Genomic DNA, 26902 nt, shown 5'->3' with positions numbered 1-26902 from the left:
GGAAAATTGATGACAAATCGAAGAGACAGATACAGTTGGTAACCAAAGAGCCCAGAACAAGTGCCAAAGAGATTAGAGTTGAACTCCAAGGTCAAGGTACATCTGTGTCGAATCGCACCATCCATCGCTCTCTTGGCCAAAATGGATGTCATGGAAGATGACCAAGGAGGAAGCCACTGTTAAAAGCAAATCATAAATAAGAGACACTGGAATTTGCCAAAAATGCATATTGTAAAGCCGAAAAGTTTTAGGAGAATGTCCTTTGGACAGTGGCCACATGTGACTCATGGTATTAAACAATTGCTGGACTTGGTCCAAGAACACTTGTAACTTCACCCCCATAGAGAAGTATAAAGTCATAAACGTGCATTATCATCCGTTGCGTTGACCACACTTGCTTAGTCGAGAATTGGTTAACTTTAAGAAGAGACAGATTTATTCTGTGGAATATTAGCTTAGAGCTGTCTGCTGTAACTGACACTGGGGAGAAATCTATCAGTAGAACTGATCCCGGGGGATGCACAATAAATAACCTTCTACTAAAAGCATCTGTTTCCTTACAGAGAACAGATCCCACAGATATGGAGATCATTAATAATCACACACGCAGTTAAACAAATTCTTTAATGACACCACAAATTCTAAGCTTGAGCCTTGAGTTCTGGGGTTCCTGCCAGCATTAAAAATAGCATTTATCGTAGTAAGTTAGATTTTTTTATTTGGCAGTCAACTTTTTACATATTGATTGTTAGTCATGTAAGGATATGATTGGAAGTTGGGCTGTTTAAGCATTACTTTCAGCATAATTATTACAGTACATTATTAGAATTTTGATGATTTTTTTTTTATGTTTTCTCTATGTGAGAATTGGTCTAAGGCTGTCTTTACACTTCTGTTGTGTTCCACCAAGTTTTCACTGTTCTTTAATTTCTAAAACTGCACATTTTGCTGCACATTTCAGTCCATTTAAAGGCAAAAATCTGAATCCTTACAGACCCATTGTAATTATATGGTATGCATCACAAAACAGATAATAATGGATACCATCAAATCTGGCATGGTTCCTGTTAAAACAAAATTCATAGTTCCAATGTGAACAGCACCTAATCAAGCCCACCTCTCAGAACAAGCCAGTGGTTATATAATACTTGTAATTTTTTGGGCACTGGGCTCTTTAGATCAAATTAAGTACTCATAATCTCAAAAGAGATCTTAAAGGGAACCTGTCATGTAAAAAAACACTATTCACCTGTAATAACCTGCAGATATGGGGTTATCTGCTGAGCCAGCTGTCAGTCAATGCCGGGGTGTGATTACAGTCACCACTATGTCCTGAGCAGTAACTGAAGCCAGTCCGTTCACACCTATAAAACTGAAAGCGGCTGCCGGAAGGAATAAAGTTTATTTCCTCCTGGCAGCGGGGCTTTCAGTATGGGCGCCTGGTAGCTTCAGAACACAATTAACCTTTTGATCATCCCCATATCTGCAGGTTAATAGCATTTTTTTACATGGCAGGTTCCCTTAAAAGGACACATTCTCTTGACAAGCAGAATGGTAACACCCAATTGTCAATTTATCAGTACATTTCTAAGAGGAGTAAGAACAAAACAACATATGCGGAATTGTAAATAAATATGCTCCAGAATCATTTAAAAGGAATACAAGTATTTAATAGATATGCCACAAGACCAGACTTGTCCTCTTTAAATGGGTTGTCCAACCCCTGCTTAATCACATCTATGCACCCTATAAAATAAAACAATCAATTCTCACATCCCACACCGGCACTTTTTCTGCGGTGTCAACACTGCTACACTCGGTAGGTCATGTCACGTGTCTGCTGCAGCCAATCAGTATTCTGTCAGAGTGGATGTTCCCTTTGTTAAAAAACTTGCACAGTTTAACCCTTGTTAGCACTAATTGGACAGCGCCAGTGTGTAGGGACATCCTCCCAACTGGTAACACCCAGTTGTCAATTTAATTATTCATTTCTGGGAGGGATAGTAGAGGATTGGCACAAAGTAGAGCTATAAGTAAAGATGTTATTTAATTGGGAATACAATTATTAACTATAATATGTCAGCGATACGTCATCTTCCAAGGAGTACTCTGAGCAAAACCGATGGGCAAAAAATTACCCCAAATTCTCTTTTTCTTAAACAACGTAATTTTGATTTGCTCCTGTGAACGTCCCCTCCGGTTCTTGTCAGGGCTAGTTTTCATTCTTGAGACTCTCTTGAACATTTTTTTTAAATATTTTCCACACTCAATATTTCCAGAAATGCTATGTATAGCCTTTTCATCAGTTTTGTATGTTGGGCATATTATTACAATAAATGTACAATGACCTAGAGAATTTTTTCTTTTTTTTCAATTATTCGCTTCGCTGCATTAATTTTCACATTCAGATTTTAGTAGCTCCCATTTTTTTTCCTCCACCAACTCATTCTTTGCATTTCGTCTATTAAAAGTGAAAAGTAATTTTCATTATGCTTTTCTCTCTTCAACTACTTTACTCGAGGAACAAAACCACAGGCGTAAATTATATTACCTTATGAAGATAACTTGATTTAAAATGTCTACATTTCTGCCATCCTGAGGGTTATTGGTTAGTAGAAAACTAATTTCCAAAGCACAAGAGTACAGTAATCACACCTACAGTAAACAGTGCTGACAACTATTTAGACTCGAGGGCAAAGCTTCAAAATTAACCTACAGGGATATTTGTATCCCCAGCAAATGAATAAGAATAGTTCTGTTTTGTATTCTCTTGTTATCTCAATACAGCGATGATTAAATAAGGTGTAGAAAATGCCTAAAATATTTCAGCTGCCCAAAACTGTTCTCGGTGAATGACTCTAGCATATTTTATGCACATTGCAGAAAAATAGGCGGTTTTGACATCACCAGCAAGCCATCAAGTGCAAAACTTGTTGAGAATAGATAAGTCATATATGTTCAGTTCTGGTTGTAATTGATAATATTCAGATGTAGTTACTATGTTTTTCGAAAAAAAGCTGTAAAATCTGTGACAATTTTTATTCCATGTCATTTTTTTTCTTTTTTTTGAAATGCTAAGTGAATACAGAGATGTGCAGATGGGATCTCTGCTTTACATACAGTACAGACCAAAAATTTGGACACACCTTCTCATTTAAAGATTTTTCTGTATTTTCATGACTATGAAAATTGTACATTCACACTGAAGGCATCAAAACTATGAATTAACACATGTGGAATTATATAGTTAACAAAAAAGTGTGAAACAATTGAACATATGTCTTATATTCTAGGTTCTTCAAAGTAGCCACCTTTTGCTTTGATGACTGCTTTGCACACTCTTGGCATTCTCTTGATGAGCTTCAAGAGGTAGTCACCGGAAATGGTTTTCACTTCACAGGTGTGCCCTGTCAGGTTTAATAAGTGGGATTTCTTGCCTTATAAATGGGGTTGGGACCATCAGTTGTGTTGTGCAGAAGTCTAGTGGATACACAGCTGATAGTCCTACTGAATAGACTGTTAGCTGCTTTTTTCTTGCCATAATACAAATTCTAAGTAAAGAAAAATGAGTGGACATCATTACTTTAAGAAATGAAGGTCAGTCAGTGCGAAAAATTGGGAAAACTTGAAAGTGTCCCCAAGTGCAGTTGCAAAAACCATCAAGCGCTACAAAGAAACTGTCTCACGTGAGGACCACCTCAGGAAAGGAAGACCAAGAGTCACCTCTGCTTCTGAGGATAAGTTTATCTGAGTCACCAGCCTCACAAATCGCAGGTTAACAGCAGCTCAGATTAGAGACCAGGTCAATGCCACACAGAGCTCTAGCAGCAGACACATCTCTTCAACAACTGTTAGGAGGAGACTTTGTGCAGCAGGCCTTCATGGTAAAATAGCTGCTAGGAAACCACTGCTAAAGACAGGCAACAAGCAGAAGAAACTTGTTTGGGCTAAAGAACACAAGGAATGGACATTAGACCAGTGGAAATCTGTGCTTTGGTCTGATGAGTCCAAATTTGAGATCTTTGGTTGCAACCACCGTGTCTTTGTGCGACGCAGAAAAGGTGAACGGATGGATTCTACATGCCTGGTTCTCACCGTGAAGCATGGAGGAGGAGGTGTGATGGTGTGGGGGTGCTTTGGTGGTTACACTGTTGGGGATTTATTCAAAATTGAAGGCATACTGAACCAGCATGGCTACCACAGCATCTTGCAGCGGCATGCTATTCCATCCGGTTTGCTTTTAGTTGGACCATCATTTATTTTTCAACAGGACAATGACCCCAAACACACCTCCAGGCTGTGTAAGGGTTATTTGACCAAGAAGGAGAGTGATGGGGTGCTACGCTAGATGACCTGGCCTCCACAGTCACCAGACCTGAACCCAATCGAGATGGTTTGGGGTGAGCTGGACCGCAGAGTGAAGGCAAAAGGGCCAACAAGTGCTAAGCATCTCTGGGAACTCCTTCAAGATTGTTGGAAGACCATTTCCGGTGACTACCTCTTCAAGCTCATCAAGAGAAAGCCAAGAGTGTGCAAAGCAGTCATCAAAGCAAAAGGTGGCTACTTTGAAGAACCTAGAATATAAGACATATTTTCAGTTGTTTCACACTTTTTTGTTAAGTATATAATTCCACATGTGTTAATTCATAGTTTTGATGCCTTCAGTGTGAATGTACAATTTTCATAGTCATGAAAATACAGAAAAATCTTTAAATGAGAAGGTGTGTCCAAACTTTTGGTCTGTACTGTATGTCTGATGGATTGCATTTTTATATCAGTAATGAGAGCATGATCGTGTTTCCCCATACATTTTTCATGTCCTAGAGTAAGTAAAATGGGGTAGTCCCACACATTTAAAGGGAATCTATTAGCAGTTTTTTTCTATTTAATATGAGAGCAGCATAATGTAGGGACAGCAAGCCTGATTCCATGGATGTGTCACTTATTAGGCTGTGTGCTACAGTTTTGATACAATCAGTGTTTTATCAGCAGGAGGACCAAAACAGTCCAGCTAATCTGAAACATCACCCCCACCACTGATTGGAAGCTTGCCGCCAATGCACAGTGCACATAGGAAGCTGCCAATCAGTGGTGTGGGTGGGGTTATACAGAGCTAAGTATTCTGACAACTGATATATCTGCAACAGAGAAAACAGAGATTCCATCAAAACTACCCCAAGCAGTCCAGTAAGTGACATATCGCTGGAATCAGGCTCTCTGCCCCAACATCATGCTACTTTCAGATTACATATCAAAAATCTGCTGATTACTTAAAAAAAAAAGCATATGTATCATTGTAATTACACAAAATATAACACATCAAAAAAATGACACGTAAAAATAAAATTATTACATATCCTTTTTTTATCAGCATTACATGGCAGCACGGTGGCTCAGTGATTAGCACTGTTGCTTTGCAGCACTGGGGTCCTGGGTTCAAATCCCACCAAGGACAACATCTGCAAGGAGTTTGTATGTTCTCCCTGTGTTTGCGTGGGTTTTCTCCCACACTCCAAAGACAAACTAATAGGAAATGTAGATTGTGAGCCCCAGTGGGGACAATGATAATAATGTCTGTAAAGCACTGTGGAATTAATGGTGCTATATATAAGTGAGTAAAATAAATATCAGACAGTTTACTTTCCAAAAACCTTGAGTATTGCAGATCTGAAGGCAATGGAGTATATAGCCCATGTAGTTATAAAGATAGGAGAGAGAGGGTACCCAGCCAGAGTTTGTCCCATTTTCTTTGCTATGTGGTGGTAATAACAGGTCTGTGTAGGTCTCTTCTCAACAAATAAAACTGCATTCTTTACAATTGTTAAAGTTGGCCTAGTGGTAATGAAAAAGGTGGCATTCACACATCCCTGTGTCATGTCTCCAGCACGGATTGTGACACCAAAGTGACAGCCTAATATCTTTGCTCTGAGCCACCTTCTTATTTTTGTGTAATGATATGTAGTTATTTATATAAAGATTTGTCAGATAAGGTTTTCATTAGACAACTTGTTCCATTCCTTCTTTAGAAAACCATTTGTCAGGTTACTGCTGATGTCCTTCTCTATCTTTTTTCTTTTTCTTATTAAGGCTGTGTGCCCACTATGCGGATTTAATGCGCTTTAAACGCATTAAAATCGCTTGTTAAGATGTCTGCCATGTTCCCCAATGATAATCCGCATGTGCTGTGCACATGCTGCGGAAATTTCCGCTTCGGATTATCATTGCAGAAAAATCCGCAGCTTAATCATTTATTGTGCTATTTTGCAGCGAAATCGCCGCCATTGACTTGCATTGAACCGCATAACATCCGCATGTATACATTTATACATGCGGATGTTATGCGGTTCAATGCGCGGATGGTACCCGGGTCTGGAGAAGAGGAGACTCTCCTCCAACCTGGGTACCATGGTACCTGCAAGTTAAAAAAGAATTATAAAGTAAAAAAATTACTCATGCACACCTCTCCGGCGGCCCCCGGTCTGCTCCCGGCGGCGTCCTCTCTCCTAAGCATCCCGCGGTGTTCTGCCAGGACCTGCGGTGACGTCATTTAGTCAGCTGATGGTGACCATCGCGTGACCATCAGCTGACTAAGTGCTGTCACCGCTGGTCCTGGCAGAACACCGCGGGATGCCGAGGAGAGAGGACGCCGCCGGGAGCAGACCGGGGGCCGCTGGAGAGGTGTGTATGAATAATTTTTTTATTTTTTACTTTATAATTCTTTTTTTTTACCAATAGTGCAGTATTTTAAGCAGAAATCTCGGTCACACTATATAAATCCATGCCAGTTGCATGGATTTATATTGTGTGACCAACTTGTCAAGCCCTTTTCCAATTGATGCTAAAATCGCTTGGAAAAGCACTTGGAAAAACGCCTGCATAAACGTATGGAAAAACGCTTAAAAAATGCTTCTCCCTGGCCGAAAAAATGCATGTAAAATCTGCATGCGTTTTTTCTGGAAAAAAGGAGAGTTAAAACGCTCAGGAAATTTCTACTTAAAATCTGCATCATGGGCACATAGACTAACTATTGAAATGAAGATTTTTTTTTAACTAATTTATTATTTCATCTTAATGACATTCAAGTTCGCTAATATCTATTGACTTTGAAATATATTTTTCTTGATATTTAAATCATGGCATCAAGAAATACAGTAACTGCACTCGACAATTACTTTGATGTGACAGTTTTGACATTTACATTCATCATGCTAGAATATTTTTATCGCTTAGTTTCTTTATTTGTTAGGCAGAATTATAACATCTCTTTACACTACTGTATATCATTAAAGATATAATGGCTGGTTTCAGAGGATTTTTAATTAATATGTACTAAATTGACCCTTTCATGTTTTTTTTTTCAGTAGAAAACCTTGTAGCCATATCAGAGAGCTTGTTTCTATTTTGTATGACTAGAGAAGTAATTTTACAATATTTTTTTTTTCTATCTGTAAAACTGCACTCCTCAACATTGAAATTGCAGCACCCAGAGGAAAAGCTTGTGGAATTCTGGAAATCACATGATTGAAAGACAGGTTAATAATGTGCAAATTATTAAAAAATAGAAACAAAAGTTTGAAAGCATTCTGATTTATTCAGTATCAAGTATGCACACCATGTGCAGAAATACAGGAACTCGCACTCATCGGCTGCAATCTGTGAGGTTATTATAGTTGGTCTGAGGAATGTTTTGCCACACTGAATGCTCTTGGACACACAAATCATCAAGATCTGCTGCTGACAGCTCCCTCTGCAATTGCAGACCAATGACTTCCCAGATGTGTTACATTGGGAGACAAGTTTGGATATGCTACAGGCCATGGTGGCACTTTCAGGCCACGCAGGCTGCTCACAGTAGTATATAAATAAAAAGATTATTATTTATTATGATACACACCAGCCCAAATTAAAAGAGCAACATTTAAATGACTTTATCTAAAGTTATAAGAAGTTTGGGCTGAATTATGAAGTCCCAGGGCCTCTGCTAATGCAGGACATATAGTATAATTTTAGTACATGAAGAAAGGATAGAAAGTGCTTGGTTGCAACAAATGGTAACTTAAAAAAAACATTATATATGACCCCTTGGCTTTGCCTCCGCTAAACTTTTCATCCAACTTATCTAAGCAGAGCTGAGAGCTATAAAATAAAGGGCATTGTATTTATGTGCTTGGCCCAGGCTGGCTAGAAAAGGCTAGTTTTCGAAAATATTCAGTAAAGTGTATCTTCTGAGTACATTCTAAAAAAAAGAAAAGAATTAAAATATTTTCATATAATATTCCCATATAATACATAGATTCACAAGACCACAGACAGAATTTACTGGGAAAATATTGTAATGAATAAAAAAAAGAAACTTATTATATTGTCACATTTTATGTTCACATTATTATTTTGAACTTTCTACTGTAAGTTTTCTATTTATACAAAACTATTTTATATTTATATGTATTTCTGTAGCTGTCCAATAATCCAGAGTAGTGAATATCTCAGCTAATGACTAATAGCATTAATTGGATTATAGAAATGTTGCTGTAAATTATAATTATTTTTTGCTGTCAGTATACATTACATTTTTTAGCTATATTTTAATAAAAAAATACCATAGAATTTAATTTATAGGAGTTAATTATTGGTATAGCATAAGTTCAAGAATACACTACATGGACCCTCCAGCAATACAAGGCCCTGTCTACCTCAACCTTGGTTTGAGAATCATGAAGAATTCTTACCCATATTTCCATTGCTCCTGCTGTCTAACTCAGTGGACCCACTGGCATCTAACCAGTATATATACAGTGGGGGAAATAATTATTTGATCCCTTGCTGTTTTTGGAAGTTTGCCCACTGACAAACACATGAACAGTCTATAATTTTAAGGGTAGGTTAATTTTAACATTGAGAGATAGAATATCCCCCAAAAAATCAAGAAAATCACATAGTATAAATTAGATAAATGTATTTGCATTTTGCAGTGAGAAATAAGTATTTGATCCCCTACAAACCATTATGAGTTCTGGCTCCTGCAAACCAGTTAGATGCCCCTAATCAACTCGTTACCTGCATTAAAGACAGCTGTCTTACATAGTCACCTGTATAAAAGACTCCTGTGCACAGACTCAATTAATCAGTCAGACTCTAACCTCTACAACATGGGCAAGACCAAAGAGCTTTCTAAGGATGTCAGGGACAAGATCATAGACCTGCACAAAGCTGGAATGGGCTACAAAACCATAAGTAAGATGCTGGGTGAGAAGGAGACAACTGTTGGTGCAATAGTAAGAAAATGAAAGAAATACAAAATGACTGTCAGTCGACATCGATCTGGGGCACCATGCAAAATCTCACCTCATGGGGTATCCTTGATCATAAGGAAGGTGAGAGATTAGCCTAAAACTACACGGAGGGAACTTGTTAATGATCTCAAGGCAGCTGGGACCACAGTCGCCAAGAAAACCATTGGTAACACAATACACCTTAAAGGTTTAAAATCCTGCAGTGCCCACAAGGTCCCCTTGCTCAAGAAGGCACATGTGCAGGCCCATCTGAAGGTTGCCAATGAACACCTGGATGATTCTGTGAGTTATTGGGAGAAGGTGCTGTGGTCAGATGAGACAAAAAATTTAGCTCTTTGGCATTAACTCAACTTGTCGTGTTTGGAGGAAGAAGGATGAGTACAACACTAAGAACATTGTCCCAACCATGCAGCATGGTGGGTGAAACATTATACTTTGGTGGTGCTTTTCTGCAAAGGTGACATGACGACTGCACCGTACTGAAGGGAAGATGGATGGGGTCATGTATCGCGAGATTTTGTCCAACAACCTCCTTCCCTCAGTATGAGCATTGAAGAAGGGTCGTTGCTGGATCTTCCAGCAAGACAATGACCCAAAACATACAGCCAAGGCAACAAAGGAGTGGCTCAAAAAGAAGCACAGTAAGGTCATGGAGTGGCCTAGCCAGTCTCCCGACCTTAATCCCATAGAAAACTTATGGAGGGAGTTGAAGCTCCGAGTTGCCAAGCGACAGCCTCAAAATCTTAATGATTTAGAGATGATCTGCAAAGAGGAGTGGACCAAAATTCCTCCTGACATGTGCGCAACTGTTACAGGTCCGGGTGGTAGAACCTCTGTGCTTTGGTGCAAGGAGGGGCGTAGCTAAATACCTACTCGGCCTGACCAAGGTCGCACGGCGGCTCAATCGACTCCGTGGACCTGGGAGGGACCGAGCAGAGGGACCAGGTGCCACTCTGGGACCGACCTTGTGTGGGAGCAGGTGACTCTCACAGGTCAGATGGCAGGAACTGACCGGTACAGCGCATGAGCACCGCTGGAAGGCTGACGGGTGGTCCGGGTAGACAACATAGCGGGCACAACAGGTAACAGGCAGGTACTCCAGGTAGGCAGGCAGGTGGGCACAGCAGGTAACAGGCAGGTGATTCCAGGTAAGCAGACTGGCGGGCACAACAGGTTACAGGCAGGTGCTTCCAGCTAAGCAGGCTGGCAGGCACAACAGGTAACAGGTAGGTGCTTCCAGGTAAGTTGGCTGGTGAGCACGGCAGGCAGCTGGCAGGCAGAATGGCGAGCAGGACTGACAGGCAGACTGGCGGGCAGGACCTGAGGGCTGAAGCAAGTGTTAGCACACGGAACAACAACCATTGCACAGGCACCTCCATATTGGAGGAGGTGCTTTAAATAGGGGAAGTCCTCTGGCCATTGGCTGGGGACTTTTTAGGATGGCGCATACGGCCCCTTTAAGAGGGAGGGAGCGCGCGCCCTAATCACAGTGCCCGGGAAGCTGCGCGGACAGGAGCCGCAGGACGGGAGCCCACAGTAGCTGCAGGACGGAAGCCGGAAGACACCAGACGAGGGCCGTGGCAGTGAGGGGAACGGCGTCTCTGCCTGGCAGAAGGCAGAGAACCCGATGCTACAGCAACCCTCATCATCAACTACAAAAAAAGTCTGACTGCTGTGCTTGCCAACAAGGGTTTTGCCACCAAGTATTAAGTGTTGTTTGCCAGAGGGATCAAATACTTATTTCTCACTGCAAAATGCAAACAATTATCTAATTTATACAATGTGATTTTCTTGATTTTTTATGGATACTCTATCTCTCAATGTTAAAATTAACCTACCCTTAAAATTATAAACTGTTCATGTCTTTGTCAGTGGGCAAACTTACAAAAACAGCAAGGGATCAAATAATTATTTCTCCCACTGTATATATGTGTGTGGTGACTGCTGTCCCGGAGGTGAGAATCCAGAGCTGAAATTATGAAGAATATTGTTGCATTAACCGCCATCCTCCTCTGGGGAGAGAAGAAAGCAGATCTGAGCGCTTGGAGGAGCATATTTCGTTCTTAATTCTAATTATGTGACTTTTGATGTTTATCTACTACAGGGAATTACAGTTATTCCCACATCATTTCCACCGAGCAAAATGGCTTTAAATCATTCTCTAGAAAGACAGAACAAAACAAAAGTAAAGTGCAGATTTTTTTATTTGCTTAATTTTCAGATAAGGACAAGTGTCTGGAGTCTTGGCTCATTGCCTGTAGCATCTGTATCTCAGGTCATATGATCTGGTACGTGTATAATGTGCCCACTATTTGTTTAACTCGCTCCCATATCACCATTGTTTCATTTCCTTTTACTTAATGTCATTCAATGGGTTTGTGGCCGTTCCTAACAGGCTGCTGTTCTTTGTCAGATAACAAGTCCTGTGATATATCGACTGAAGGGGACCCAGATTAATGGGGCTGCTTCATGACTGTAGCTCCTATGACTTCTATCTACACAACCTGTCTCTAAATTGTAGTCAATTTGCAATATATCTGAAGTCACTTTACTAATAATCAGACCTCTAGAGATGTAATAAGACCTTTATTATATGTGCATCCAGGGCAATGGAAATACTTTTCTAGTGATCATTTATTAGCGGATCTTGGTTCTGTTCACATTAATATTGGTGAATGTTCAACTTGGTTTTAAGTGCTTAATGATGGAGAGAGCTATTTTTGCCATCAAAATGCCAGAAAACAAACAGACCAATGTGAAACCTGTTATAGGTCAATGTGATGTATCGGGACTTACTAGGATCCATTTCCACCAAAACCTACCGGTGGTGTCATGACTTTAATTCAACATTGTTGTTTGATGTAGGACGTTTATAATTATCCCACATGCAGTAGAATTTTTACATTAGAAGGATTGAAAGAGAAAGAGCTGCAGTACCATCAAGGCCACTCTCCAGTGGTCGGAGCTGTTCCCGTTTCAGTGGGCCATGTTCCATCAACCAGCTTATAATGGGGCGTATCAGAAGTCGGACCCTTTCTGTTTTTATATTGATGACCTATTTTATGGACTAATTTTCCTCTTAAACCCAATACACTCTAACACGTGGGCATATTCCATTCCGGAACCGTTAACTCATCAGTATGGCTTTTAAGTGATGTGTGGGAAGAAACCTGAGTTGTAGGAATCAAACCATGGTAAAGTCATACCGACTAAAAATCCAAATCTCACCGGTACAGTGCTTACTAAAAATCTAATATTTATGGGGACCTCTTGAACTCTTCCGATGGGAGAGAAAGGATAAGAGAGTTGAATAATATATGTTAGCAGAAGTAAGATTGGAGAAATGATGCATTTACAACTGCAAACCACGGCCGTTAAAAAGATCGCAAATCGGCTATGTCATCAGTTGCTTAAAGCACCACTCCAGCAGTTTTTTTATTGCACCACTGGAGTGGCGCTTTAACTGTAAGTACCCTACCCCCTGTCATATACTCACCTTATGTCAGTTTCCCAGCCATTCTGGTCCGTCTCCTGTGAAAAGTAACCTGTCGATGCGCTCCAGTATATGCTGGAGTGAGTCGGAGGTCACTTTTCAATGCAAGTCTATGAGAGCCTTGTTCTGGCCTCGTTCTGGCGCTCATAGACTTGTATTGAGAGCTTGTGAGTGGAACTTCTGACTTCCGGTTGTCAGAAGCTCCGCTCACTAGATGGCACGGGGGGACTGGAGCAGTGCTGAAAACCAGAGAAGACGCCAGAGGGTGAGTATATCACCGAGGGGCAGGGGGCTTACACTTAAACCACCACTCCAGTGCTGAAAAAAAAAACCGCTGGAGTGGTGCTTTAATAGCCTGTTTAGACTGGCAAACACGAATTCTATGCAGACAGAACAATTGCTAAAATGATTGTTCTGTGCGCATACAATATCATTGTTGTCGGCAGCACATCTGTTTACACAGGACGATGTGCTGCCAATAACTATTATTTTAATTTTTGCAAATGATCCAGTCACCTGATGAACAAAAGAGAATTTTGCTCAATCCTTGGATGATGGTTGGCATTTTTACACAAGTTAATTGATGAATGATTGTTAAAATAAAGGCTTGTTCCTGATTATTAACTCTTCCAAATTGGCCCATACCTAAAGCCAAACACATCTACCATTGTGTGAGAGTCAGGAGATCCCGTATAAATTAGTTGGTCAGCCAGCCCTACAAAAATACCATATGTGATTTCAGCTTATATACTATACATCTAGAGAAAGCCTTTAGTAGCCATTTCACAGAGATTTTGATGACAAGGACTCATTCTTTTTTTCATACTTTTCTTTTGAAATGGCAGAATTATGAGAAACTTATTTCTAAAAGAACATGTCAGGCGTTCTCCTACTGTTTGTTGTGTATATAGGGAATTATTTTTTTGAGGCAGGTTCTCCCAGGAGAGAGCAATGCATCTTGAGTTTATTGATCCCTTATGACCAGGCAGCTGCTTCCTCAGTAAAGACACATGAAGGTAAAGGGCTGGATGGGATTCCTAAGTAATATGTGCTTCTCCACACTATTGCCAAAGCATAGCTAAAGTCTTATGTGCATGCTGTATACTAATTTACATAGTCTTACTTTGGGATGAATTATTAGTTAATGTTGTATATAAAATAATTTCACATTTTATTGTTTGAGGTCATGGCTATTTATTATTTTCTAAATACATCTTCCTTTTCATCACAATATAAATATATAGTATTTTATCCAGGATAGCAGAGGTTAATTAAAGAATAAGTAGTGATACAGGACCATTAGCAAACAGCGGGAAGCCAGTTTCCAAGATTTGTTGTGTAAGTCTACGTGATCAATTAATAGCCTACTGTTTAGATACATTACCATTATAAAACATGATAAAAAGACAAACATTCACATAAACTGTAAAGTGCTAATGAGAACAGGAGCCTGGATATGTAGACTTTATAGTTTTTCTTAAAGGGGTTGTCCACTACTAGGACAACCCCTTCTTAAACTAAATGTTCAGCCCTAATAAAATGAAAAAACTATGCTCCCCTCCCGTGCCGGCTCTGTTACAGCGGTGTCGGCACTCGCGGTGTCGGGGCTGTGATGCTGTTATGACATGTGAAGCCCGGCGCCCAATCAGCGATGGCGTCACTGTCCCCGCCTCAGACAATCCGAACATCAAGTGGAAGTCCAGGCTGCAGCTGATCCCGGACTTCCGCTTCATGTTCAGTTTGTATTAAGGTAGGTACAGTGTTACCAACGCTGATTGTGCGCCCGGCATCACTTGTCATTCCACCGCACCACAGCCCCGGGACCACGAGTGCCGACACCGCTGGAATGGAGCCGGCACAGGAGGTGAGTATAGGTTTTTTTATTTTATCGGGGCCGAAAATTTAGTTTAAGAAGGTGTTGTCTTAGTAGTGGACAACCCTTTAAGGTACAGTTTTTTTTTTTAATGCATTTTTTTTTTCTTTCTTTCATGGTATGCGAGGAGGGGGTATTAAAGTAAAAAAATGAAATAATACTGGTTTAGTATGTAGTTCTGTGACTTTTCCAATAAAAATGGTTTGAACTTGCTATGTTAAAGGAGTTTTCCAGATTAAATAAGTTGTCACCTCTCCGCTAAATCATACTGGCCCCCTCCAATTGTCAGAACAAGGAGTTTGTGTCCCTCTCTTCTCCCCTGGTTCTCCTCCAGCTAGAAGGCCACAGCCAGAAGTAATTGAATTAAGCGGCAGGCACCGCATGCGCCCTGACCCTCCATTCAAGCCTTCAACACAAAAAGCTAGCCTTGGGCTGTGCTGTGCTTGGCAATCTAGACTTGAATAGATTGGCAGGAGATTTTTGTAAACTGACAGTCCATTCTACTACTCCTACTTCCAGTCTTGCGGCCAGGAGAGAAGATGGGACACAAGTTCCCCTTTTGGCAATCAGTGTTAGACTAGTTTCACCCATCAGTTTTTGTATTACACGCTCTACTCATTATTTTTATGGATAGATCACAGATCCATTACAATGAATGTCCCTTTTTTGCAAACAAAATGCCCCCCCAACCCACCCAAAAAAAAGAAATGGAGATATGCTGTACTTTGATCAGTGTTGGAGATAAAACTTGCCAATGGCCCTGTAAAAAAAACCCAGATAGGGCATGGATGTCCTATATGTTCTGTCCATGTTCTACAGTGATAGCTAAGAGGAGAGAATTTTTATTTTTCTTGTCTGAAAAACAGATCACGCAAAGATGATAGAAACTGACACACGGACCAGAAATAGATCCAACACACTGAAAAAACCTTGAAAGAGGATGTGCAAAATGCAAAATAGTCTTGCACAAGTTGAGTAATAGAAAAATTGGTCATGTAGCCTTAGTATGGTGGGTAAGATTTCCAGCCTCTATAGCTAATTTTTAACTTGAGCATGTCTAAATTGGACATGTACACTAACAGTTGGTTGAGCTGTATAGGGCATTAGGCTATGATCAGCAATGGAGGATTGATTAAACAGCCCTATGTAAAAATTCTTATAATTTTTCATTATGTTGTTAATAGGTACTAAATAGCTCCCTCTCACTGAATACTGATATACATATTGCAAAAAAAACTTGTCCTAGTTCTTGTTTGGGAAACAATTGCCTAAAAGTAGAGGTTTACTTTAACCAGTGGCCCAGCATGAAGATGGGCCGATTCATCATTTGTGGGTTTTTTTCAGTTATTTTTTTATCTTATAATATTCGCTGTCTTTAAACGCTTTGTTTACATTTTAGCATAAAAATGTGCATGTTTCGCAAAATGTTAAAAAAAAATGTGTAAAAAAAAAATCTGGTGTATCTAGATTAACCCCAGGGGGCACTGGAGCACATTTGCAAGAAATTTTGCAACTTTTTGAAAAGTCATAAATGTTGATTCAGGTGAAAACATCTTGAAAGCCTAATCTCCAACCATAGTGGCAAAAAATCCAGGGGATCACATATAAAATAGACTTCAAAAAGGGCGCCAATGAAAGATGAATTTGATGCAAATAAAAAATAGGCGCAGAACAGCAACAACTAGACAAAAAACAGTGGCAAATGCAATAATGAATCTGGCCCTAAGTACTTAATAGAGGTGTACTTATAAAAAGAGTGCAGTTATCTTTATGACTTTATGGTAAATACTCTGAGTAAATGAAGAGTTTAATCATTCATTTATATGCCATAAGGCGAATCGTCCGGTCTGTTTGATTAAGAAGTCTCCATGTATTGTATTACTGTTCCATTTGAGAACCTCATATCTTGCATCCTAATGTGACATTAATTATATTAAATCCTGCAGTTGCATTTAAAGTTAAAATCACTTATTACTGAAAGCGCAGTTATTTTTTATTCTTTATATTTGTCCAGATCTGGTAGCAGACTTTGCAGCATGATTTTCATTTTATTAGAAATGAGAATTATAAAAATATTTAGATGTAAAGGGGTTTTACATTAGATTTTAACTAAAGATCAATTGGCCATGGGGGGTATAATAAAATTAAAAAAAAACTGTTCTCACCTTCCGGACAAGGCCACCCCTCTGCTCTCACAGCTGTGCCCCCCCCGCCGGATTGCAGGCATCAACATCCTCTTCCGCCAAAGAGGGTGTTGTGATGGCTGCGGCCAACCATCAGCTACTGAATAGTTGCACAATTTTTATTACATCTGAGTCAATTCTTCTAGCATCTTGGCACAGCCGGAATGAGAATGGCTGCAGCCTTCACGTGATGCCCCCACCAAATATTCTAGTAGCGTAGCAGGGGACACACCTACAAGAGCGGAGGAGCGGCACTCCTCAAGGAGGTGAGTACTGGTATTTTTATTTTATTACACCCCCAGGCCATGCAAGTTTTAGTTAAAACCTAGTGGAAAACCCCTTTAACTATTACGTGTACGTTAGGTAGACAAGCAAACAGGAATATGGCAGCGTTGACTTTTGGCTCCTTAGCTTGGAGCTTCTCTTAGCTGAGGTCACAGTTTAGCTGCAAATCAAGAAAAGAGTCTCAGTGATCTCGCACAGTTTATAAACCTCAATTAATTGGTGTAGAGAAAGTGTTTCACATAGTGTAACTTCTCGATGAAGGCATCCCAAACCATTGCGCTAATCCACAGTTAGCTGTCACCACTAAGCACTCCATTCTGAGCCAAAGACTACATCCAGCTAATGAATATTAATGTTCTCTCCCTTGTGTCTGCACATTGAGGCAGAACTCTATGCTGAAGTATAATTTACTTTGATTCCAAGATTCCTATCCAGGCTTCGGAATTAATAGACATTACGTTCTAGTTGTCAGTTCCATTCGAATGTATTTTGAAAGTAAACATGGAAAGGATGATCTCAGTCCACCATGTGTCAGGCTGCTTATATATGGCAAGTGAATGTTGTAACACCTTGTGTCATTTCTAAGGATCTCTGCCAAAGAGCTCTTCTTACAGGCCATATGGATCTAAGGAGCTTTCTAATAACCATTTACACACGGGGGACTGCAGTATACAGATGTTTCTTGTGGTCATTGGTAAATTTAGAGCATAGACTTTAGAACACTTCAATTTTACAGGAATTAGTTTGTTGCATTTAAACTATGAGAATCTACCAAAGAAATATTATGGTACTTGGTTTTAAGCTCTTTTGTATGTGCAATTAAACATTCTGAATCTGTGCTTCAAGGGGCTGTTCAGCCCTCCAAAAAGTTACATAGATATATAAATAAATAGATACATACCTAATCTTAATAAGTTATTTGACTCAAATATCCAAAACATCCTCGCTCACCAATAGAGTGTTTTTGTATTGGCATAAGTCAATATCCATAAAATGCCACTGCACCAATTGTGGTAGCTTTTACAAGCTATAACATAGTGGCTTGAAAAATATTACTTTTGGGACAAAATGTCTATTTTTGATCAATGTGTGTACTTTTTACATGAACATGGAGTATAAGGATCAGTTTTATATTCTATTGGAATTGGTGCAGTGTCATTTTTTGGATTTTAAAGGGAATCTGTCACCATATTTTGCCACCTAATCTGAGAGCAGCATCATGAACATACAGAGACCCTGATTCTAGTGATATGTCACGTACTGGGCTATTGCTGTAGTTTTGTTAAAATCATCAGGAGATTATCACTAGAGGACTAGTAAACTTGCTGCAATGTAGTCCTCCATATTCATGAGCTCTGTATAACAACAACCCCACCATTGATTGGCAGCTTTTTGCCTATGCATAGTATACACAGAAAGCTGCCAATCAGTGTTATGGGCGTGTTTATACAGTGCTCAGTATTCAGAGAACTGGTAGATCTACAGCAGATAAATCAGTGATTTTATCAAAAATACAACACGCAGCTCAGTAAGTGACACATCTTTGGAATCAGGGTCTCTACCATATCATATAAAGCTGCCCTCAGACGGGGTAACAAAAACCTGATGACAGATTCCTTTTACGCTAGGTGACTCTCTAGTACACCAGGTGCCCCAATACGCTACTAGCCACTCTAGTCCTGATCAAGGGTTACCTTCCCTGTACTAAACATAGGACAGAATTTATTTGTTGGCACACAACTATAAAAAGGGCTATCTTCATTATCCATGACAGAAAAGGGGGATGACTTTTGAAAAGGGACAGGTAGTTGTCCCCTTTTCATCCATTGGTTGAGCTCTGAGCCAAAAGTGAAGGTGATTGAAAGCTGGATCACAGCACCTACTAGAAGATTGGGAACCTGGTGTAAGTGAACTATACTATTAAATTGTGTAGCTTAACTCTTATAAGCTCTTTTATATGGATTTATTTGTTTGTTTTTGCCTGGACTCTTTAGTTCTAGGATAAACAAATAACAGATTTTATTTCTGAAAAAGCAAATCCCACTGAAAAGCATGACCTCAACCATTCTGGTGCTCTAAAGATATCATATGATCTTTGGTATCAGAACAGGATTCTTGCCGTGGACAACTTTCATAAGATTATCTCGGATATAAAGATGCTATTGTTAAGTTTTAGCCTTTTTTCAGACAACAGTATTAATAAATTTCATTCTAAACTTGTTGAGGTCACTTAGGTGTCTTTAGTCAATCTTAGCTGACCGTTTCTTCTCTCTGCTTTCTTATTATTTCCGCCTGTCCTTCACCTTCTCACGAAAACACTGTTATCTGATTGGTGTTGGCTTCATTGTGGGACTGAAGCAAAAATCAGCTCAAGGTGATTTCTGTATCATTCTGAGGCATAGACAAAGCAGCAGAAAACATCAGTGATACAAGATATTCTCTTCTTCATTGATTTATGAGAGCGCTTTAATTCTGCCCTTATGTTGGATGTCCTTCATAGTACTTTGATCGCAATATACTATTAAGTGGCCAATCATGTTTTCATGAATCACTTGTCAGAAATCTCTGATGAGATCTGAGATGTTACTGTCTAATAAATATAAATGTCATTTACAGAAAATTCTGAAAATATTTTCAATCGGCAATGTGAAAGGCTTGCGAGGAATTTGCCACAAAACAAAATATAGGATTAATGTTCTTTTATAGTGTGATATATATATATATTTTTATGTTTAAAACATGCAATCTTATATTTCATTTAGCAGAAAAGTTTAGTCAGTAGTTAGTTCTTCATGACCAATGACCCCATATATATTAGGGCTTATTCAGACATCAGTGTTTTCTTTTTCTCCTATGAAAAAAAAATTAGGTTTCTCAAATGTCTCCTATCAAACGGACCATGAAAACTGGACAGCAAAAGGATATTATCTGAGTGCTGTCTGATTTTTTGATGAACTGATAGACTTACAGTGGTGAGATTGATCTGATAGTCAGATCCAAATCAAAAGTAGCTTCAAGTCAAACTTACTGATTTTGGTCAGACTGGTCAACCATTGTATGGTGTATTAGTGTATCTCCTGACTCTCCTCCAACACAGGGTGTGTAAAGGGATCAGACCCATGCATTTTTTTTTCCGTAGAAATAAGCCATTGTCAAATACCTCTCCCTCTAGCATAGCCAAGCCGAGTAGCCATATGTGTGTACGCCTTGATGCATTTCCCCCATGAGATATCAGGCTCATCAGGAGGTCATCATCTGATGTCCATCTGCATTGTCCTACATAGTAATTACGAAAAAGTTGCAGAGGACAAGCAGATAATATACATTTAAATTTGCATGTAGTTTTAATAGTCAAAAGTATCATCATACTAGAAATATGTATATCTGCTGACTAGACTGGAAAGAAATTACAACCTATATATAGAAATATCCGACAGAGAATCTCCAAATCAGAGTGGTGTTACTGTCATTTAGCTCTGATATCCTGTCTTTATACAACAATAACCATATGTTTTAACATGTCATTATTATGTGTGTGCGCTCCTTTTTCTGTGCCACCATGTACCCTATTTGTTATAATAAAGGTCTTTTTTATTGAACATCAATGACCTCTCTGTCGGATATTTCTATATATAGGTTGTATTGTCCTACATAGGACTGAAGACTTACCTACTGATGAGCCTGATTTCTCATAGAGAAAACAAGTCTAGGCGGTAACATGGTTTCATAAAAATGTGCTTCTTTTTATATTATGGAGGCATACTCTATCTATGATTATATAATGTCCAGTTTGTTATTCCCAGAGCATTATCAATAGGTTAAGTAATTTATTACTGTATTGCCTTGTTTAGCCTTTAGGTGTCTTATTAGGGAGTAATATAGCTTGGCCTATGTTGAGCTGGGACTCCTTTACACAATTTTAAGGTGCCAACCTCCACGGGTCAGATAGGGGCAACTACGTAATGGGTTCTTACAGTGATACTGTAGGTGCCCTTTCCCGTTCCCACCCTATTGTTATTTGAAGGCATCCTCTTGTTCCCCCTAATTATATGTATAGTTTTGTGGTGTTATTTGGGTGTTTTTAATGAGTCTATGAAAGAACGAGTTACTAATTTTAAAGGGGTAATTTCTCTGTTGCTATATATATTTTTGGATTCCTTTATATAGTTTATCCCATTTTCTCTGTGAATTCTTAATTAAAATTACTTAGTGATATAAATTTTGATGAATGCAGAAAATGTTCAATTCTGGTCTTTAGATTAGTTGAAGAGAACAAACTGTTGCCAGATTAGATATGGTACTCACAGAGGGAAATAGATGACCCTCAGTTTGACGTCAGGTGATGTGAAATGTTTTAGTTTACACCCTTGACTTCATCTCCAAGAAATTCACTGTTTTTTTTGTGTAGTACCACAGACTATCCCCTTAGGAAAATTCGACATTATCAACCTTTCTAGTAGTTATTAAATTGATGCTTTGAATGAAGAGAAGAGGTGGTGGTAGCAGTGGTTTCACCTATGCGTTACAATGTGGTAGAAGTTTTACCTTGTTTTTAGTCTTTTTTTAAGAGCAGTCTTTGCTGACTGTGAGTTAGAACCCATGTTATAGTTCAGAGCTGCATTCACTGTTCTGCTTCTTGTTATTTAAAACAGTTACCTTAATCTTTTTTGGCACATGCACCCCTAAAAAGCTTAGCCGAGCTCCTCTAATGTAATGCCTTGCAAGCATTCTGTTCTTCATTAGATTACTGTAGATATAGTGTCTGGAATAAAGCCTAAAAAACATATCTTATTGTGAAAATCACAACAAATTCTGTAATACACTAAACCATTAATACATTTTGGATGATTTAAGCTCAATAACGGACAGAATTGTGATTACAGCTGTGGAAGAGAAGGTGTGATGTCTGCCTGTAGCAACCATTTCTTCTATTATACCCATATGAAAGCGCTCATTCGCACTAGTGAAAAATTGCCCTAACTTGACCATTTCAGCAGGATGAAGTGACTCTCATGTGCATGGGGTTCTCCTGAGACTCCCTAAAAAGATGATATTACCGGAAAAGAAGAATTAGACATGTTTTCAACCGCAGAGCCTCGTGTTCTCAGGAGAGAAGGTGTCTGGATGTGGCGCACCCCTTCCCCATTACAAATACACGCCTGTTTGGTGGAACTGAGTATGGAGCTGTATTGGAAGGTCAGGAGGAATAGCTAGTGGTCAAACAGTTGTGTAACAGGTATTAGAGGTGTTTGGGCACCTTTTGTTTTTTTCCTTACCTGCTAATTCTGGAAATTACTAATGGCCTAGCTAGAGGTCCTTTTCCTAGGTAAGAACATCAAGTATAGCAACAGTTTTAGGAGATTATGTAACAAACACAGCACTCCCATTATTGGCTGGTGCTCAAGTAGGGTCCCATCCCATGTAATTCCATTGAAGAACTTGGCACTTGTAGAAAGTTGCAAATATTGTGTTGTATTTCCATGTGCAATCCACAGTTGAAGGCATAATGTTTCGGTCAGATCCCTTACCATCATCAGATGCACGGATTGTTTTTAGACATTGGTGAAGAAAATGTAAATGTAAACCATGTGCTCAGAGAATAGCATATCACTGCTGGAGAAATGGAGCTGTCACAACTCCATTTCTCCAGTGCTGACACTCTATTCTCTGAACACATGGTTTATTCTTCACCACTGTCTAAAAGTAATCCGTGCATCTGAAGAAGGTCAAGGATCTGACCGAAACGTTATGCCTTCAGCTGTGGATTGCACATGGAAATACAACACAATAATTTGCAACTTTCTATGAGTGCTAAGCTCTTCGATGTAAGGGAGGCTGACACTGTAGGTCAAAGTGTGCCATCCAGGAGGTACTTGACTTGGATATGACAGGAGCCACAATAGTAGAGAGGTACAACAGCTCAGCTCCATTCAAGGTAATGAGGCTGAACTGCAATGCCACATGCAACCAGTGAACAAATGTGGCACTGAAGAAAGCAGACATCTTTTTCTAATCCTCTACCACCCCACTAACATTACATACAATCACTTCTGGATAGAATACCCTTTCTGAGCTTTACACATACCTAACTGTCTAGAAGGATAAGGCTGTCTTTAATACTTTTGCCAAGCAATGGTTATGAGAAAAATATGAAAAAATTGTACTCTGTTCATCTTAATCACTGACATATTTCGAAGACAGTAATAGTAATATGTACTGAAGCATAGATAATGGAGACTTGAAATATCATTTGTGTGGCTCTGAACGTTTCTTTGTCACCCTCCCCTGTTTCCTATATAAATGGATGGTCAGTTTACACAGCGCAGCCTGCTTCTTGTTACAAGATTTACTTTATCGGATATAAGATTTTTCAGGCACTGCAATAATTCTCTGACGGAGAAAATGATATTGTTACCAGCAGGGTTGAGCTGTAGCGTATGCTAATAGAGTAAATCCATGGCCGGTGTTTTTACTTTGTAATTGCCCTTGTATGGAGGCTTAGTGCTAGAAATGCCAGCTTCCTCATGTGTGCTAGATACTCTTTGAAAAATGATGGTTTATTGCAGTAAATCTCTTCTGCACCATTGACCTGTTGTACTCATAGTTTTATATCAGTTTACATTGTATTTTTCTTGAACTTTCTGCTTTGGGTTACGAGGTCCCATCCACACATAGAAAGACTGAAACTGGATGAGCACTAGTGAGTTTACAGTAGTTTCATATCAAGATCTTTTGGAGAAACTATACTTGAAGAAGACATGTCACCAGGTTAAATGTGGCCAGTTTTTTCTCTTATTTTATTCCTAATGCTCCCTGAGTATTCTCTTTTTTGTTTTGTTTTAATTTTTAAAATCTACCATACAGTTCCAGAGATTTGGGCCTTTTTATTCAGCGTGGCGGCTTCTCCCTGCTCCTCTGTCTGCATGTATAGGGAGAGACCTGTCACTCCAGTGGAGCGGGCGGGGAGAATCCGCTGGGAACCCACCTTTCCGACTACTATTTTCCCTGCTTATTCCCTCGCAGCTATTAAGGTATGTTTTTCTCTGAAACGCCGCAGCGTTCCGTACCTGCCTGAAATCATACAGCCAGCATCTGATACATGCTGCCTGAGGATTACACAGCATGTGTCAGCTGTCAGGTTCCCTTTAAGAATTCGATAACACCTGCAAGTGGCTAACATCTATAATTTTGTGTTTTCCCTTCCTATCTCTGAGACTGATACTGGCAAGTAAAACATCATCGTAAAGCCACGTTCACACGTTCAGTATTTGGTAAGTATTCTATCTCAGTATCTGTAAGCCAGAATCAGGATTGGAACAATCAGAAGAAAAGTATAATAGAAACACGTCACCACTTCTGTATTTTCTACCCACTCCAGGTTTTGGCTTATAAATACTGATGTAAAATACTGACCGAATACTGAATGTGTGAACGTGGCCTAAAGGGAACCTGAAAGCAGGTACTCCCACGGCAGCATTTATCACACACTAGCTATATGATTTCAGCCATATATGTTTAACTTAGAAACGCTGTGACGTTTCAGAGAGAGATATAGTTTAATAGACGCAGATCGGGCAGCATGTATCAGCTGTCAGGTTCCCTTTAATTGTTCATCAAAGGTTAAATACTCTCTGTGACTAAAAAAAAAAAAAACAAATTGTCCTGATTAAACTGGGACACTGGGGAAGGTACCTTGTCTGTATGCATTTAGTGAAAGGGAAGAAAATGATACAAGTGGAAACATTAATGTGATGCGCTTGGTGTGTACATCAGCCCATCTGCTGCGCATCTCTCCTTGCTGGAGATCTATGAGGTTTAGGGGTTTTACAATGAGTTGTTTCTTTCCCCAGTTTTTCTAGTTGAATTCTGTTTTAATCTTTAAACCTTCATGGTATGGCAACACACAATCTGTACTCAGACCATGAATGTCGGGAGTGTAAAAGCCTTAAAGTGCACCTGTCAGCAGGATTGTGCTCAATAAACTACATACATTGTCAGGTGGGCGACATTACACTGATTAATATGATACCTTGGTTGATGAAATCCTTCCTTTGGTTCTTGTGTAATCTTTACTTTCAGTTTGGAGATAATGATATGCTCGTGCTCCGGGGTGGCCTGTGGGGGGCGCTCTATCTGGTGCTCTGCTTACATATTCATCTGTATACTCTGTATACTCTTATGACAGCTCCCTGTGCCTTCAATGACCTGCCTCCTATTTTACCTAATACATCTAGTAGTGTAGGGCTAGGTAAAATAGAAGGCAGGTCAGTGAAGGCACAGTGAGCTGACATAAGAGCATACAGATGAATATGTAAGCAAAGCACCAGATAGAGCTCCCCCCACAGGCCGCCCTGAAGCACGAGCATATCATTATCTCCAAACCGAAAGTAAAGATTACACAAGAACCACAGGACGGATTTCATCAACCCAGGTATCATATTAATCAGTGTAATGTCGCCCACCTGACAGTGTATGTGGTGTACTGAGCACAATCTGCTGATAGGTGCACTTTAAGACGTGTTCCCATGTGTGAAAATGCTGCCTTTATCCGCTACGATTTTCACACAAATGTCCACATCAAAATTAACAATAGCAATCTGCTCTGATGCTTGTGTTTTCCTGTGTTTTTTCCACTGGTGAGAATGACGCTTTTCTTCCACTTTCTTTCACCATTGTGTTTCCAGGTCTGGACAACATCTTTTTGAATTGCCAAAAAGTGGATCATAAAATAAATAAATTCTATACTCACCTCTTAGACCAGACCGATATCGTTCCTATGATGGTGCACTGTGATGTTACGTCACGTGACTGCTTCAGCCTTCACAATTCAGGGCTGACTTCCTCTCTAACGCAATACTGAAGGCTGCAGCTGATCAGTGGGAACTGATTGGTTGCAGCAATCACATGAAAGTGACATAACAAAACAATATAGCAATATGTCTTGTTACCATCGGGCAGCATAGTGTCAACAACGTAGGAACGGCATCGGTCTGGGAGTTAGGTATAGCATTTTTTTTATTCTCTGATGATGCACTTTGGGGAGGTTTAGATGGGGTTGTCTAGTAGTCGACAGTCCTGTTAATGGTGTCACTTTGGCTTTTACTTTAGTTTCTCAAATGTAAATCTTTGTTTTAACTACGTTATGGTGAAAAAAAATGGCACCTCTCAGTCCAGCAAGAAAAAAGTATAAAATTCTAACTTAGTTATCCAGTAATTCTGGCATTGTCTGCTCTCCAGAGTTTGAGGACTTTGTAAAACCATATGTACTTTAAGCAACAGAATAACTAAGTACAATTAAACAATTGTGCTGTAATAAGACCTCAGCCGTCCATCCTGGGTGTATAGCGGTGCCTTGTATGACATTCTAGTGCACTGATTCACATTCTCCTACATTGCTGACCCACCTGCCAATTAGAGAGTTAATCTGTTCCCTTGCCGTTACTTTGTTTCGCAGAGTAGACCTGACATCTGTGATTGCACAGGGGTTAAACACAGCTTGAAAGTGGAGCCTTTCCTTCCATGCCCTTGTGCTGTTTTTATTTTAAGGGGAGACAGGAGGGAGGGGAGTATGGGCATGCAATTTTAGCTTTCTACTACAGTTTTCTCCTGAGGCACAGAAGTTAAGCAGAGAGTGAGGCCTCAGGAAGTGGGAGTGTTTTATAATCGTAGACTTGCTATGGGGGTAGAAGAAAAAGGAGAATGTTGAATGAAAAAAAAAGAAACAAAATAAACTACTCCCCTTAATAGTATTGTTAGTTTTCATACGGTCAGGATG

General features: G+C 39.6%; 1 protein-coding gene across 5 annotated transcripts in view; it reads left to right on the top strand.

Annotated features, from left to right (window-relative positions):
- The window catches only part of UTRN (utrophin), a 768906-nt gene that overhangs the window by 423630 nt on the left and 318374 nt on the right, over positions 1 to 26902 (top strand). The gene's annotated exons all lie outside the window — the stretch shown is intronic.

This window comes from Phyllobates terribilis, unplaced genomic scaffold (genome assembly GCF_046119375.1).
Source record: "Phyllobates terribilis strain yellow unplaced genomic scaffold, ASM4611937v1 Scaffold_3__8_contigs__length_932513732, whole genome shotgun sequence".
Taxonomy (NCBI): Eukaryota; Metazoa; Chordata; class Amphibia; order Anura; family Dendrobatidae; genus Phyllobates; species Phyllobates terribilis.
The sequence above is the reverse complement of the archived record's forward strand: the minus strand, read 5'-3'. Positions and strand labels throughout refer to the sequence as shown.